The sequence below is a fragment of the Symphalangus syndactylus genome, chromosome 17 (assembly GCF_028878055.3).
Source record: "Symphalangus syndactylus isolate Jambi chromosome 17, NHGRI_mSymSyn1-v2.1_pri, whole genome shotgun sequence".
Classification (NCBI taxonomy): domain Eukaryota; kingdom Metazoa; phylum Chordata; class Mammalia; order Primates; family Hylobatidae; genus Symphalangus; species Symphalangus syndactylus.
In genome coordinates, this window is record NC_072439.2 from 30,930,515 (window position 1) to 30,947,527 (window position 17,013).

Sequence of the window (17,013 nt, forward strand, 5' to 3'; positions counted from 1 at the left end):
AAGCTGGAAGCATCACACTACCTGACTTCAAACTATACTATAAGGCTACAGTAACCAAAACAGCATGGTTCTGGTACCAAAACAGATAAATAGACACATGGAACAGAACAAAGACCTCAGAAATAACACCACACATCTACAATAATCTTATCTTCGACAAATCTGACAAAAACAAGCAATGGGGAAAGGATTCCCTATTTCATAAATGATACTGGGAAAACTGCTAGTCATATGCAGAAAACTGAGCTGGACCCCTTCCTTACACCTTATACAAAAATTAATTCAAGATGGATTAAAGACTTAAATGTAAAACCCAAAACTGCAAAAACTCTAGAAGAAAACCTAGGCAATACCATTCAGGACATTGGTATGGGCAAAGACTTCATGACTAGAACACCAAAAGTGGTGGCCACAAAAGCCAAAACTGACTGGGATTTAATTAAACTAAAGAGCTTCTGTACAGCAAAAGAAACTACCATCAGAGTGAACAGGCAACCTACAGAATGGGAGAAAATTTTTGCAATCTACCCATCTGACAAAGGTCTAATATCCAGAATCTACAAGGAACTTAAACAAATTTACAAGAAAAAAACACCCCTATCAAAAAGTGGGCAAAGGATATGAACAGGCACTTCTCAAAAGAAGACATTTATGCAGCCAAAAAAAAAAAAAAAAAAAAAGCATATGAAAAAAAGCTTATCATCACTGGTCATTAGAGAAATGCAAATCAAAACCACAATGAGATACCATCTCATGTCAGTTAGAATGGCGATTATTAAACGGTCAGGAAACAATAGATGCTGGTGAGGCTATGGAGAAATAGGAACACTTTTACACTGTTGGTGGGAGTGTAAATTTTGTGGAAGATGGTGTGGTGATTCCTCAATATCTAGAACCAGAAATACCATTTGACCCAGCAATCCTGTTACTGGGTATATACCCAAAGGATTATAAATTAATCTACTATAAAGACACATGCACACATATGTTTATGGTGGCACTATTCACAATAGCAAAGACTTGGAATCAACCCAAATGCCCATCAATGATAGACTGGATAAAGAAATTGTGGCACATATACACCATAGAATAATATGCAGCCATGAAAAAGAATGAGATCATGTCCTCTGCAGGGACATGGATGAAGCTGGGAGCCATCCTTCTCAGCAAACTAGCACAGGAACAGAAAACAAACACCACATGTTCTCACTCATAAGTAGGAGCTGAACAATGATAACGCATGGACACAGGGAAGGGAACATCACACACTGGGGCCTGTTGCAGGTTGGGGGACAAAGGTAGGCAGAGCATTAGGACAAATACATAATGCATGCGGGGCTTAAAACCTAGATGACGGGTTGATAGGTGCAGCAAACCATCATGGCACATGTATACCTATGTAATAAACCTCCACATTCTACACATGTATCCCAGAACTTAATGTAAAATAAAAATTAAAAATAAAGTGTTAAATATGATAAGAAAATAGGACTGAAAACAGTAACTACTTCGTAGGGGTGTTGGGAGGATTGAATGTGTTAATCCCTGGGAAGTACTTAACCCATCTGGGAAGGATCAGAATGAGTATAGCCAGGGAAGGCATTACACTTTTTGAGAGGTCCCTGGTAGGAAACACATATTTAATTTTTCATGTGGATTCCAAATAGGCTCTCTTTCTATTTATTTGTTTTTAGAAAATAATGACCACTGTGTCCTTTAGAAGGGAAAGAAATCCACCAACTAACAAAGATATCCCTTTGAGTAGAAATAAGAACAGAGAAACATACACAGATCTAAAACTTTGCAAAAGAAGTAGTTTTGTTTGCTAGCTGACGTGTCTGGTTACAACGAGTGTATAAGAGGTTTGGTGACAATATTTTTTTTAAAAAGCAGTTGCTTAAGAAATACAACAAAATAAAATATAATTTAATTTTGTGGATATGGGCAATTAGGAATTGGCCCTACTGCACTGCCATCCTTGGGAGCCCAGGCTGTTTCCAGCTTTTCATTCCACCATCCTTAAAGTGAGCTATCCGGGGCCTTAGAGTTCCAGATAGAGCTTCAGTAATCTCATATGCATCCAAGAAGCAAAAAGAAGAACGAAATACACTTCCCCTTTAAGGACACATTTCAGAAATTGCCACATCACTTTCCTACACTTATTATTGACCAGAACTTAGTCATTTTACCACAACTGGTAGCAGAAAAAATTGAGATGTATAGTCTGTATTCAGGTAATCTACTTAACTAAAATTGAGAATTTTATTATATAGAAGAGGAGAGACTGAGGGTATCAAACAGCCTTTGCCAGAGCTGACTTTGATGTTCTTCATGTGTACTCATGTATTATCCTCATAACTCTACCATGATAAACACATTTGTATGAAATAATTTTGTTTTGCTTGTCGGTAACTGATGAAGTCGAAACTGGATTTTCATGTGTCTATTTCCATATCTCTGTGCTTAATTTCAGGGTAACAGATATTTGTCCATTATTTCCTGCTAAAATGAGTTTCTTTCATTGCACAACCATTTCCCAGGCTACCAGTCCAATTTCTAGATCTGAAGCAATATTTATGAGGTATTTACTCCTAGCCTGAAGTCCCCCAAACCCTGGAGGATTTAAAATTGCATAAGTATAATTTTTCTTGATTAAGGGTCCTATGTCCACACTGTTGCTAACTTTTGTTTCTAGCAAACTCTCACTCATTCTTCAAAACCCATCTTCAGCTTTCCATCTTTGTGAAGTTTCCTGTAATTCTAGTTTGTCTTCCTCTATTCGCTCACAGAATGTTGTTTTTATCTCTAGTGTCACACTGGGCACATTGTGTTGTGAATATGTGCATTCCTGCCCTCTCAAGTTGACTGTGAGTTTGGCAGGCAGACAGGCACTCGGAAGCATTTGTTTAATGAATGAGTAAATTGTTTCCTCCCCTAATAGGTGGTTACTTACATACCATTATTTCAGAGAAAGTTTCTTTAATTAGCAGAAATACAGCATGGGTAATAACAACAGCATTACTATGCACATGACCTCTTCTCCTACTTCACAGAGAAAATGAAACCATAAGAAAAAAATGCCTTCGCTTTTCTGCCATCAAACCTAGAAACCTGCCTGCATCCTTATCTCTCACATCTTCTGTTTTCTTTCCATTTTATTATAGTTCTGGAGATAATCCTCCATCTGTGTTATAGGATCCACATCCCAAGTTTCCACAGAAACACATCACTCATTACAATTTTCTTTCTTGTTCTTTTAACTTCTTTCTATTGCACTCTTCCCATCATTTAAACATATGCAATTCAGTTTCATATTTTAAAGAAAATACCATCTTTGGACTCTACTTCCCTTTTCTACTGTTGCTGTGTTTTTTCTCTCTCTTACAAAGCTTTGAGAAAGTCACCCAAGCTCACCAATTCACTAACCAGCCACTTAGTCCTCAACTCACTCCAGGCTGTGGCCCTCTCCCACCCCTTCATGCACATGGCTCCTGCAACAATCAGACTAAGCCAGTCAGCATTTTTCTAGACAGACTTCTGCTATTTGACTCTCTCAGCATCATTCGAGAGTGTAGAGTACTATGTCTTCTTGACACAATCTCAACACTAGGCTCTTTATCACCAAATTCCCTCATTTTCATTTACTTCTAGGACTAATTCTCAGATTTTCTTGCTAGATCACTTTCCTTTATTTGGTTTTTGATCTTGAGTTCTTAGAGGTTTTGTCACTGGTCTCTTCCTCTTCTTACTCTGTATTCTCAACTTCATGATTTTATCCATGCCCACATTATTAATTACCATCTATATTATGAATACTTTCAAGTGAGTATCTTCATTCCAAAGTTTTCCTCTGAGCTCCAGACTCAAGGAGCAAATTGCCTACATAAAATCTCCAACTGGAAATCTTAGAAAAACTACAAACCTAACACATTTAATATGTGTGTACCTGAACTCATGACCTCCTTCCTCAAACCCAGCCTTCCACAAGTGCTCTCTTAATAAATGGTGTTACTATTTATCCACTTGCCCAAAATGAAAACTCAGAAGTCACTATTTTGTCTACAGAAAAGACTACAGTTCTGTGTGGCCGATTTTCTAGCAACTGAGAGTAACTTTGGTATACTGTGTTAGCTAGCCTCTAAGATGGCCATCAATGATTCTGCCACCTGATGTTCACCCTTTTGTGAATCCTCTTCCCTTAAGCGTAGATTACACTGAGTGATTCACTTGCAATAAATGGAATGTGACAGAAGTAATGTGATGCCACTTCCAGATTAAGTTTTAAAAAGACTGGCCTCCATCTTGGGTGTGTGCAGTCTCTCGTACATGTGCGTTCTCTTTCTCTCACCAAGTGTACTGAGAGAAGCAAGCTTCCATATGATGAGGTCATTCAGAAAACCCATAGACAGGCTCACATCCCAAGAAACCAAAGGCTTCAGTTGCAGATGGCATGTGAGGAACCACACCCTGCCAACAACCATGTGAATGAGATTGAAAGTGAATTCTTCAGCCCGGTTATGGTTTGAGATGACTACAGCCCCAGCTGACAGCTTGACAGCTACCTTATTAGAGACTTTGACCCAGCTAAGCTGTTTGCCATTTTAACTTGCTAAGTTTGGGATAATTTGTTATGCAGCAAAGGATAACCAACATACATTTGAAAAAACTTGCCTTTGGTGCTCCCGATCTATAACAACTTTATGATTTTGTAGAGATTGCAAAACAGACATGCGTATATAGACTATTGGGTAAATATGGAGCTAATTAATGACACAGTTGATTTGTATGTTTTTCTATTACAAAACAACTTACAGCAAAAATTTGTTTTCAGTATGAATTGTCTTTTACTTTTGAAAACTTTAACTGTTGTACAATTATAAAAATATGAAGTTAAATATTCATAATTCAAGACCTCAAGATCTTGGTCAAATAACCTGATAAAGTTTGTGCAACCAACCCATACTGACCCAGCCTCATCTTTACATATTCTGGTGAAAATGTTGGGCAGAGAGAATTCTTTTGAGCTACCAAGGATGTGTGGTAATACCATAAGAATACACTAATATAGCCCATGTCCTGTGTAAAATTTTTTATTTTTAAATCAAAGCTACGATTATGAGTTTTTTATTTCTTTTTTTAATGAATGTAAGTAAAACCTAGTTAGACTCTCAACTGCCCTTTCTCTTTTTACCTCCTTAACTAACTTATCTACTGTTTCTTTTCCCCTGCTTTTCTGTCTCCAAATAATGGTCATTTATTTCTCAATATTATACCTAATCACAAAGAATGTAGGAATCAAAGGCAAGTGTAATATAATAAAAAATAGTAAAAAAATAGTAACATGGGCAATAACTAAAGTCAGTTATGCAACTTACAGTTCATTTCTTCTCTGAGAAAAATAATGTACTATAATAGTTTTAAACAGAAAACTCTTAAGAAGAACAAATGTAGGCATCCCAGAGTATTGAAATAGAAAAACATGGCTTTCAAAAGAGACAACAGCTGAAATAATCACATGGTTGAATTATGTATAAGAATATAACAATTTTAAAAATCTCCACAAATTAGAAACTCAAAAAACTTACTACCAAACTTTTAACATGAATATGTAGAAATAACAATTAAGAATGGAGCATAACATATAATTTGAGTCTAATAGGAAAAAAGTTTAAAATTTTTTAATAATAAATTATTCAGAAATCTTTGTGATAGCAATGAAATTTTACTTTAACTGATAAATGTTTTAGAATTAAAATTACTGTAAGAATGAGTCCTATTTCTTTAAGTTTTAATGCTGTAATTAAAACTGATTATTAAAATGAAAGAATCTTAACTAAAGTTACTTGATTTTTAAAAAATAGGTAGAAAGTTATAGAAATAAATGAATATATTAATTCAGCACTGCTGAAGACAAATCCTTCAAGCAAGATGAAAAAAATATTTCCCTTATACAACTAGGTGATTCAACAGAAAATTATAGCAGTTATTACTCTTTACCTTTCATTTTTGGCGAGCGCAGGACTCTATGACTGTGGCACATAGTGGGAAACTGATTGATCACAGTAGATTTTTTTTTTTTTTTAAGACACCATCAGCACACTTTCACTTTCTAAGTTTTCTACCAGTTACCATGCTACTGACACTTTAGATCTCTGGATGCGTACAGCCTTCACATTAATGAGAAACATACCTTTAACTTTTTACTATTCCCTGACACATGCATACACATAAATATATAGACATATAGAGTCCTACACAAAAATACTACCAAACCTGTAAATATTTTTGCTTTATATCTTTGAGAATTTCCAATTAGCTATTCTACCTGTTTTATTTACCTTGTAAATCAATTTTGTCTGTTTATGATAGTCAACAGTTTTCTTATATCTCTTTTATGTAGACAATTATAGAACAATGATGCCAATGATTACAAGAAGTATGTTTTGTTATAAAAAGCAAAAGACAGAGCATGGGAAATATGACTACTATGCAAATTATGTAAAATAGAGAATTCATTAGCTGTATCTCACATACACTCTGGCAACATTATGAAAACCAGCACTAATTCCTTTTTTACTGAGATATAATTTACACATAAAAAATTTTCCCTTTTAAAGTGAACAATTCAGTGGTTTTCAGTATACTCACAAAATTGCACAACCATTACCATCATCTAATTTCAAAACATTTTTATCATCCACAAAATAACCCCTATGCCTATAAGCTATCATTTCCCATTTCTCCCTTCCTTCAGCCTTTGGTAGCCACTTGTCTACTTTCTGTCTCTTTTACCTATATGACCATTTCACTTCAATAGAATCATATAATATATAACCTTTGCATGTCTGTATTCTTTCACTTAGCGTAATATTTCAAGGTTACTGCATGTTGTAGCATGTTACAGAAATTTATTCATTTTTATGGCCAAATACGTTTCATTGTATGGATATGTGTTGTTTTACCCATTCATAATTTGATAAACATTTAGAATGTTTCTACTTTTTGACTATTGTGAATAATGTTTCTATGCACATTCAGGTACAAGTTTTTGTGTGGACATATCCTTTTTTTTTGGATATATATCTAGGAGTAAAATTGCTGGGTCATATGGTAATTCTGTGTTTACATTTTTGAGAAACTACCAAATTGTTTTACACAGTTTCTGTACCATTTTGCATTTCTACTAGCAATGTAGGAGGATCCCAATTTCTCCACATCCTTGAAAATCTTTGTTATTTTCTGTTTTTCTTTTAAATTATAATCATCCTAACAGATGTGAAGGAATATCTTATTGTGATTTTATTTTACATTTCCCTAACTATCAATAATGTTTAACATCTTTTTATGTGCTCATTGGCAATTTGTATATCTTCAATTTTTTTTATTGGATTATTTGGGCTTTCTAAAATTATTAAAATATAAGAATACTTCATATATTTTGGATTAAGGCCCCTTATCAGATATATCATTTGAAAACATTTATCTCATTGTGTGGGTTATCATTTCACTTTCCTGATAGTGCCCGTTCAAGCATAGAAGTTTTAAATTTCAACAGAAAGTTTTAATTTTTCTTTTACTGTTTATGCTGTTGATGTGAGATGTAAGACAAAGATTTGTGCCTATGTTTCCTTTAAGAGTTGTATAATTTTGGCTCTCACTTTTATTTATTTTGAGTTAATTTTTGTACATGGTATAAGGTAGGGGTCTAGCTTCATTCCTGCAGATGTGAACATTCAATTTGCCCAACACTATTTATTACAGAGACCTTTCCTCATTGTGTATTCTTGATGCCCTTGTAAAAGATTAGTCAGCTATATATGCATGGGTTTTATTTGTGAACTTTCTGTTCAATTGGTCTACTGTCTGTTTTCACGCTAATACCACACTATTTTTATTATTATAACTTTGTAATATTGTTTAAAATCAGGAAGTATGATACCTTCAGCTTCTTTCTTCTTCCACAAGATGCTTTGGCTATTAGAGATGAGTTTAAAGATTTTTTTTTTCCTGTTATAGATGCCATTGGGATTTTAATAGAGATTGCATTGAATCTATAGATCACTTTGGGTAGTATGAACATTTTAACATTAATTATATAAATCCATGAACACAGGATATCTTTCCATTGTTTGTGTCTTCAATTTTTTTTTCATTAATGCAGTATCATTTTCTAGCATACAGATTTTTTACCCTTTTGGATTAACTTTATTCCTAAGTATTTTATTGTTGTTAATGCTATTGTAAATGGAATTGTTTTCTTGATTTCTTTTTCAGATAGTTCATTGTTAGTGTAGAGAAACACAATTGATTTTTGTATGTTGATTTTGTATCCTTCAACTTTAATGAATTTCTTTATTGTAACAGTTTTATGGTAAAGTCTTTAGGGTTTTCTACATATAACATCATGTTGTCTACAAACAGGAACAATTTTGCTTCTTTCTTTCTAATTCTGGTGCCTATTATTTATTTTTATGCCTAATTGCCCTGGCCAAGATTTTCACTACTATGTTTAAGAGAAGCGTTGAGAGTAAACATCCTTGTCTTGTCCTGATCTTAGAAGAAAAGCTTTTAGCTTTTCACCATTTAGTATGGTGTTAGCTTTGGGCTTGTAATATAAGGCCTTTATTATGTTAAGGTACATTCTTTCATAGCCACATTGTTGAGAGTTTTTACCATGAAATGATGTTGAATTTTGTCAACTTTTTGCATTAATCAAGTTGATCATATGATTTTTATCATTCATTCTGTTGCTGCAGTTTATGACATTTATTGATTTGTGCACATTGAACCATTTTGCAGCCTAAGGATAAATCCTACTGAATCATCATGTATAATACTTTTAATGTGCTGTTGAATTTGGTTTGCTAGCATTTTGTTAAGAATTTTTGTATCTAAGTTCATCAGGGATATTGGCTTGTAATTTTCTTTTCTCAGAGTGTTCTTATCTGGCTTTGGTGTCAGGGTGAACATGGCTTTATAAAATAAATTTGGAAGCAAGTGTTCTCACTTTTTCAATTTTTTTGAAACACTTGAGAAGGATTGGTGTTAATTCATTAAATATTTGAAGGAAGTCACCAGTAAAGGCATCTGCACCTGGGCTTTTCTTTGCTGGGAAGTTTTTGATTACTGATTCAGTCTTCTTGCTGAATATTTTTCTGTTCAGATTTTTATTTCTTCATAATTCAGTCTTGGTAGATTGTACTTATATTAGAACAATAGACTTTAAGTCTAAAATAATCACAAGAGACAATGAAGGTTACTATTTAATGATAAAGGGGTCAATAAATCAAGAAGATAGAACAATTGTAAATATTTATATACCACATGTGAATATTTAAGCATATAGAGCAAATACTAACAGAACTGAAAGGAGAAATAAACAGCAATAGTGGTGGAAATTTGTTGCTCCACTCTCAATAATGGAGATACAGACAGAAAATCTGTAAGGAAACAGTGGGTTCAAACGAAACTATAGACCACAGAGACCTAATAGGCTTACACAGAACATACCACCTAGCCGCAGAATACACATTCTTCTCAAGCGCAAATGGAACATTCTCCAGGACAGATCATATGTTAGGCCACAAAACAAATCTTAACAAATTTGAGAAGACTGAAATCATATCAAGTATTTTTCCAATCATAAAGGTATGAAAGTAGAAATTTATAACAGGAGGAAAATTGAGAAATTCACAAGTACATGGAAATTAAATAACACACTTCTGCACAACCAGTTATTAAAAGAAAAAATATAAAGAGAAATTTAAAAATTCATTGGAAACAAAAATAGACACACAACATACCAAACTTATGGGAAATTGTAATCAGTGTCTTTCTGAAGTCACTTATTCTGGCATCAGATTTGCACAAGCAATGACCTTGGCAAACTTGTCACTGAATTTCTTGGCTGTTTCATGATCAGCAGATGCTTTATCACCATAAAAGTTTAAAAATTTAATGCTGTGACTTTTCTTAATGTTCTGAAACTAGCCTGTTGAATATTTACAATTCCTTTCAATTTTCAGTTCATTGTGATGGATCTTAGTTTCCTCATCAACATACTATTCAGTGTCCTGTGTTCACTGAAATGCTGATAGATCCGCCCCTTCAGTACGTAAACGAAATCTTCATTTTTAGCTTTATGCAGTGTTTTCCTGTTTTTCTTCTGTTCTTCCCTTTCAGCATAGAATTTTGACAGTTTATCCTTCTGTTTCTTCAGGTCATATACGGTGGTCATTGTGACACCGTACTTCTATACGGCATTTCACATTTACAACACTGCCCAGTTTCACCAATAGCCTGATTTTCTGTGCTATATACAAAAGTGCTTTCTCACTCTCTTTAAAAAAAAAAAAAATTTCTGGATGTTACTAGTCAAGTTTATATAAATCAGTCAATAGGGACTTATTGTAACATTAAGATCAATACATACACTGATTTGGACTTTTCCTTTTACATTATTTTATTTTACTGTAGACTCAAGGAGTACATGTGCAGATTTGTTGGACAGATATATTGCATAATGGTGAGGTTTGGGCTTATAGTGAAGCCATCACCTAAATAGTAAACATTATATCTGATAGGTAATTTTTAACCCTCATCTCCCTCACACCCTCCCTACATTTGGAATCTCCAGCATCTATTTTCGTGTTTATGTCCATGTGTATCCATTGTGTAGCTCCTACTTATAAGTGAGAACAAGCAATATTTGATTTTTTTCTCTGAGTAATGTGACTTAGGATAGTGGCCTCCAGCTCCATCCATGTTGCTGCAAAGGACATAATCTCATTCTTTATTATGGCTGTGTAGTTTCCCATGATAAATGCACATACTATGAAATACAGTCCATAACAGTTGATTGGACTAAAAATGTGGTAGGTATATATCCATGGAATCAACCTAAGTGTCAATCAACATATACCAATGTGTATGCACACATATACCATGGAATACAATCTGTAACAGTTGTTTGGATTAAAAATGTGGTATATCCATATGTACCATGGAATCAACTTAAGTGTCAAATGTTGATTGACACTTAGGTTGATTCCATGACTTTGCTATTGTGAATAATTCCGCCTTAAACATACCAGTGCACCCTGTCTCTATTAAAAATACAAAAAATTACCCGGGCATGGTGGCGGGCGCCTGTAGTCCCAGCTACTCAGGAGGCTGAGGCAGGAGAATGGTGTGAACCTGGGAGGCGGAGCTTGCAGTGAGCCGAGATCGCGCCAGTGCACTCCAGCCTGGGTGACAGAGCGAACATAGAAGTGCAGGTATCTTCTTGATAGAATGATTTCTTTTCCTTTGGGTAGGTACCCAGTGGTGGAATTGCCACATTGAATGGTAGTTCTATTTTTTGTTCTTTGAGAAATCTTCATACTGTTTCCATAGGGTTTGAACTAATTTGATATTTCCACCAACAGTGTGGAAGCATTCCCTTTTAGTTCCACCCCCTTGGCAACATCTGTTATTTTTTGACTCTAGTAATAGCCATTCTGACTGATGTGAGATGGTATTTCATTGTGGTTTTAATTTGCATTTCTCTGATAATTAGTGATGTTGAACATTTTTTCATGTTTGTTGGCTGCTTGTATATCTTCTTTTTAAGGAGGGTCTATTTATGTCCTTTGCCCACATTTTAATGAGGTTCTTTGTTTTTTTCTTGTTGATTTGTTTAAGTTCTTTATAGATTCTGGATATTAGACCTTTGTCAGATGCATAGTTTGCAAATACTTTCTCTCTTTCTATAGATTTGTCTTTTTGTTCTGTTGATTATTTCTTTTGCTATGCAGAAACTCTTTAGTTTAATTAAACGGTGCTGGGAAAACTAGCTAGCCATATGCAGAAGAATGAAACTGGACTCATGTTTCACCATATACAAAAATTAACTTAAAATGGACTACAGACTTAAAACGTAAGACCTGAAACTGTTAAAGTCCTAGAAGAAAACTTAGGAAAAACTTTTGGACATTGGCCTATGCAAATAATTTATGACTAAGACCTCAAAAGAAAATGCAACAAAAACAAACAGACAAATGGGACTTTCTCTTTTTCTTATTATTGTTACCCATATGGGTATCAACAGGCCTTTTTGACATTTTCAGCATTATCTTTTCACCACAGAGCAGAGAATAAGCAAAACAACAACAAAAACACAGTGATTAATGTATGTAGGTCTTAGCTCCACACGGGCCATTATGAGGAACCTACTGTTGGTACTTCTAACCGACACTCCTGCCATTGTATTACCCTTTGTGGGTGTGCTTGCATGAGGATATCTGAGCATGCCTGTAAAAGACATATTACAATGGAAGAGGGCTGGGAGCGTCCTTTGGGGATGCTAAATAAACTGTGTGTTATGTGCCTGCATTTTGACTGTGATCCATCACAGGAGATGAGTTGTGAATACTTCCAGTTGTGGCATCATGTTGCTACCGAAAAAGTTTTGGATTTTAGTGCATTTGGATTTTGGATTTTTGCCTTAGAGATGCCCAATCTGTATTTTTACTTCTTCCTTTCCACTATGGAAGACTTCCTTTCCTTTTTCTTGATTAATTACCCTGGCTAAAACTTCTAGTAAAATACTAAATAGAAGTGGTGAGAGTGGATATCTTTGCCTTGTTTTTAATCCTAGGAGAAAGTATTCAGTATTTCACCATTAAATATGATATTTTGCTATAAGTTTATACAATTTCTTTATCAGGTTGAGAAGATTTCCTTCTATTTCTAGTGTGTTGAGTGTTTTTTATTATAAATTGGAGTTGAATTTTGTCAAATGCTTTTTAAGGTATATATTATGATTATAACAATCTACTAATTGGTATATTACATTGATTGATTTTCATATGTTGAACCAAACTTGCATTCCTGGGATGAATCCTATGTATTCATATTGTATAATCCTTTTCATGTGTTGGTAGATTCGTTTTCTATTATTTTGTTGAGAGTTTGTGTCTATATTCATAGAGAATGTTGTCTGCAGTTTGCTTTTCCTGTGATGTCTTTGTTTTTGATGTCAGTTTAATATGGGCCTTGTGAAAGGAGTTGGAAAGTGTTCTTTCCTCTTACATTTTTTGGAAGATTTTGTGAAATACTGCTGTTAATTCTCCTTTAAACATTAGGTAGAATTCGCTGGTGAAGCCTTCTGATTCTGGGCTTTTCTTTGTGGGAAATTTTTTATTGTGGATTTAATATCTTATTTGTTATAGGTTTATCCATATTTTTAATTTCTTCTTGAGTCATTTTTAGTAGTTTGTACCTTTCCAGGAATTTGTCCATTTCACCTAGGTTATCCAATTTGTTGATATATAATTATTGAGTGTTTTCTCCTATAATCCTTTTTTAAACATTTTATAATGTCAGTAGTAATGCTCCCTCTTTCGTAACTGATTTTAATAAACTGAGTACTCTCTTTTTTTTCTTGGTCACTCAAGATAAAGCGTTTTCAGTTTTGATGTGCTTTTTCTTAGGAACTCAGATGAGCTGCAGAGAAGTGAGCTGCTAGAGTAGCCAATTAAGACAATAAGCAAAATAAATGTAATATTAATAGTTAAGCCTTTAATCACTTACTGTAATAGTATTGATCAAGACACTAAACCAGAGAAAGCACTGATTCCTGACCCCCTTACCCAGCCCCAGTTTATTTCCTCCCACTGAATGGCACTGGTCAATTGTCAGATGGAGCTGCACAGATGTCGAGATGATCTCAATATTGTGAGAACCCAGAACAAAAGCTTCTTTCAGTCTTATGGACCCAGGAGCCAGGTGAAAGCAAGGGAAAAGGACTTGGAGTGGAAAAGTATTGAGTATTCAGTCAGAGTGAAAAAAAGGCTCCAGATAAAGAGACCTCTGAATTGGGGCCTAGTCCAGAAATGCTGACATATGTAAGAGCATGACGGGTCAGGGAGGTCTTAGTTCTTGACTGTAACTCTCATTGGAGATGGCAATGCACCAACTGTGCACAAAATCTGGGGAGGCAAGGGAGCAGCTTTCTCGCTTTAGGCCTGCCAGTAAAAGACTTTCCCTATGGTCTGCCTTGAAAAATGATACAAAGGTTCTTGGCTATTACCCCGACTTCTCACTGTCAAAGAACTGACTGATTTTCTCGATCTTCTCTATTATTTTTCTATTCTTTATTTCATTTATTTCTGCTCTTATCTTTTTCTGCTTGCTTTGAGTTTACTTTGTTTCTCTTTTTCCATTTTCTTAAGGTAGAAGGTTATGTTGTTATTTTTTTTACATGTGCATGTTTATTACATTGATCTATTGCTTAATGCTGGAATTTGAGTTTCTAGTAAACACATCCCCCAAGAGTGAACATAGTACTCAATAGGTAGTTTTCCAACCCTTGTCCCCCTTCCTCCCTTCCTGCTGGTGGATAAAGAAATTGTATTTATCCACTTGTTGATTGATGGGCATTTGAGCTGTTTCCATATTTTTGCAATTGTGAATTGTGCTGCTATAAACATGCATGCACAAGTATCTTTTTTATGTAATGATTTCTTTTTCTCTTGGAAAATAGCGGGTTTGCTGGATCAGATATAGTTCTACTTTTAGTTCTTTAAGGAATCTTTACACTTTTCCATAGTGGTTGTACTAGTTTACATTCCCACCAGCAGTGTAAAAGTGTTCCCTTTTCACCACATCCCTGACAACATCTATTATTTTGTGATTTTTTTTTATTATGGCCATACTTGCAGGAGTATGGTAATATCACATTATAGTTTTGATTTGCATTTCTCTGATTGTTAATGATGTTGAGCATTTTTTCATATGTTTGTTGGATATTTGTATTTCTTTCAAGAATTGTCTTCATGTTCTTAGCCCACTTTTTGATGGGATTGTTCATATTTTTCTTGCTAATTTGTTTGAGTTCCTTGTAGATTCTGGATATAAGTCGTTTGTCAGATGTATAGATTGTGAAGATTTTCTCCCACTCTGTGGGTTGTCTGTTTACTCTGCTGATTGTTTCTTTTGCTGTGCAGAAGCCTTTAAGTTTAAGTCCCATCTATTTATCTTTGTTTTTGTTGCATTTGCTTTTGGGTTCTTGGTCATGAAGTCTTTGCCTAAGACAATGTCTAGAAGTGTTTTTCTGATGTTATCTTCTAGAATTTCTATGGATTCAGGTCTTAGATTTAAGTCTTTGATCCATCTTGAGTTGATTTTTGTATAAGGTGAGAGATGAGGTTCCAGTTTAATTCTTCTACATGTGGCTAGCCAATTATCCAAGCACCATTTGTTAAATACAGTGTCCTTTTCCCACTTTATGTTTTTGTTTGCTTTGTTGAAGATCAGTTGGCTATAAGCATTTGGCTTTATCTCTGGGTTCTGTATTCTGTTCCATTGGTCTATGTGCCTATTTTTATACCAGTACCATGCTGTTTTCGTGACTATGGCCTTATAGTATAGCTTGAAATCAGGCAATGTGATGCCTCCAGATTTGTTCTCTTTGCTTAGTCTTGCTTTGGCTATAAGGGCTCTTTTTTGGTTCCATATGAATTTTAGGATTTTTTTTTCTAGTTAAGAATGATGGTGGTATTTTGATAAGAAAGGCATTGAATTTGTAGATTTCTCTTGGCAGTATGGCCATTTTCACAATATTGATTCTACCCATCTATGAGCATGGGATGTGTTCCCATTTGTTTGTGTCATCCATGATTTCTTTCAGCAGTGTTTTGTAGTTTTCCTTGTAGAGGTCTTTCACATCCTTGGTTGGGTATATTCCTAAGTATTTTATTTTTTTGCAGCTATTGTAAAAGGATTTGAGTTCTTGATTTGATTCTCTGCTTGGTTGCTGTTGGTTTATAGCAGAGCTACTGATTTGTGTACATTAATTTTGTATCCTAAAACTGCTGAATTCATTTATCAGTTCGAGGAGCTTTTTGGAGGGGTTTTTAGGATTTTCTAGTTGCACAATTATATCATCAGCAAACAATGATGGTTTGACTTCTTTACCGATTTGAATGTCCTTTATTTCTTTCTCTTGTCACATTGCATGGCTAGAATTTCCAGTACTGTGTTGAAGACGAGTGGTGAGAGTGGGTAGCCTTGCCTTGTTCCAGTTCTCAAGGGGAATGCTTTCAACTCTTTTCCTTTCAGTATTATGTTGGCTGTTAGTTTGTCATAGATGACTTTTATTATATTAAGGTATGTTCCTTCTATATTAATCCAGTTTCTCTGAAAGGACAGAACTAATAGGATATATGTATATATGAAAGGGAGTTTATTAAGGAGAATTGACTCACACAATCACAAGGTGAAGTCCCATGATAGGCTATCTGCAAGATGAGGAGCAAGGAAGCTAGTGGTGGATAAGTCTGAGTCCCAAAACCTCAAAAGTAGAGAAGTTGACAGTTCAGCCTTCAGTCTGTGGCCACAGGCCCGAGAGTCCCTGGCAAGCTACTGGTGTAAGTCCATGAGTCCAAAAGCCGAAGAAGTTGGAGTCTGATGTTCGAGGGCAGGGAGCATCCAGCATGGGAGAAAGATGAAGACTGGAAGACTCAGCAAGTCTAGTCCTTCCACATCCTTCTACCTGCCTTAGTCTAGCTGCTCTAGCAGCTAGATTAGATGGTGCCCACCCAGGTTGAGGGTAGACCTGTCTCTCCCAGTCTACTGACTGAAATGTTAATCTCTTTTGGCAACACTCTCACAGACACACCCAGTAACAATATTTTGCATCCTTCAGTCCCATCAAGTTGACATTCAATATTAACCATCACACCTTCTATGCCAATTTTGCTGAGAGTTTTAATCATAAAGCGATCCTGGATTTTGTCAGATGCTTTTTCTATGTCTATTGAGATGATCATGTGATTTTTTGTTTTTAATTCTGTTTATGTGGTGTATCACGTTTATTGACTTGCATATGTTAATAGGTTGTTAATTTGGGGTTTTATATTTTAAAAATATATGTTTATAGCTATAAATTTCCTTCTTTTTTATTATACTTTAAGTTCTCACATCACTGGTCATCAGAGAAATGCAAATCAAAACCACAATGAGATACCATCT

At 34.9% G+C, this 17,013-nt stretch overlaps 1 protein-coding gene across 1 annotated transcript in view; it reads right to left on the reverse strand.

Moving 5' to 3' along the window:
- LOC134732827 (uncharacterized) overlaps positions 1–17,013 on the reverse strand; it is a 243,876-nt gene that overhangs the window by 16,583 nt on the left and 210,280 nt on the right. The window lies entirely within an intron of this gene.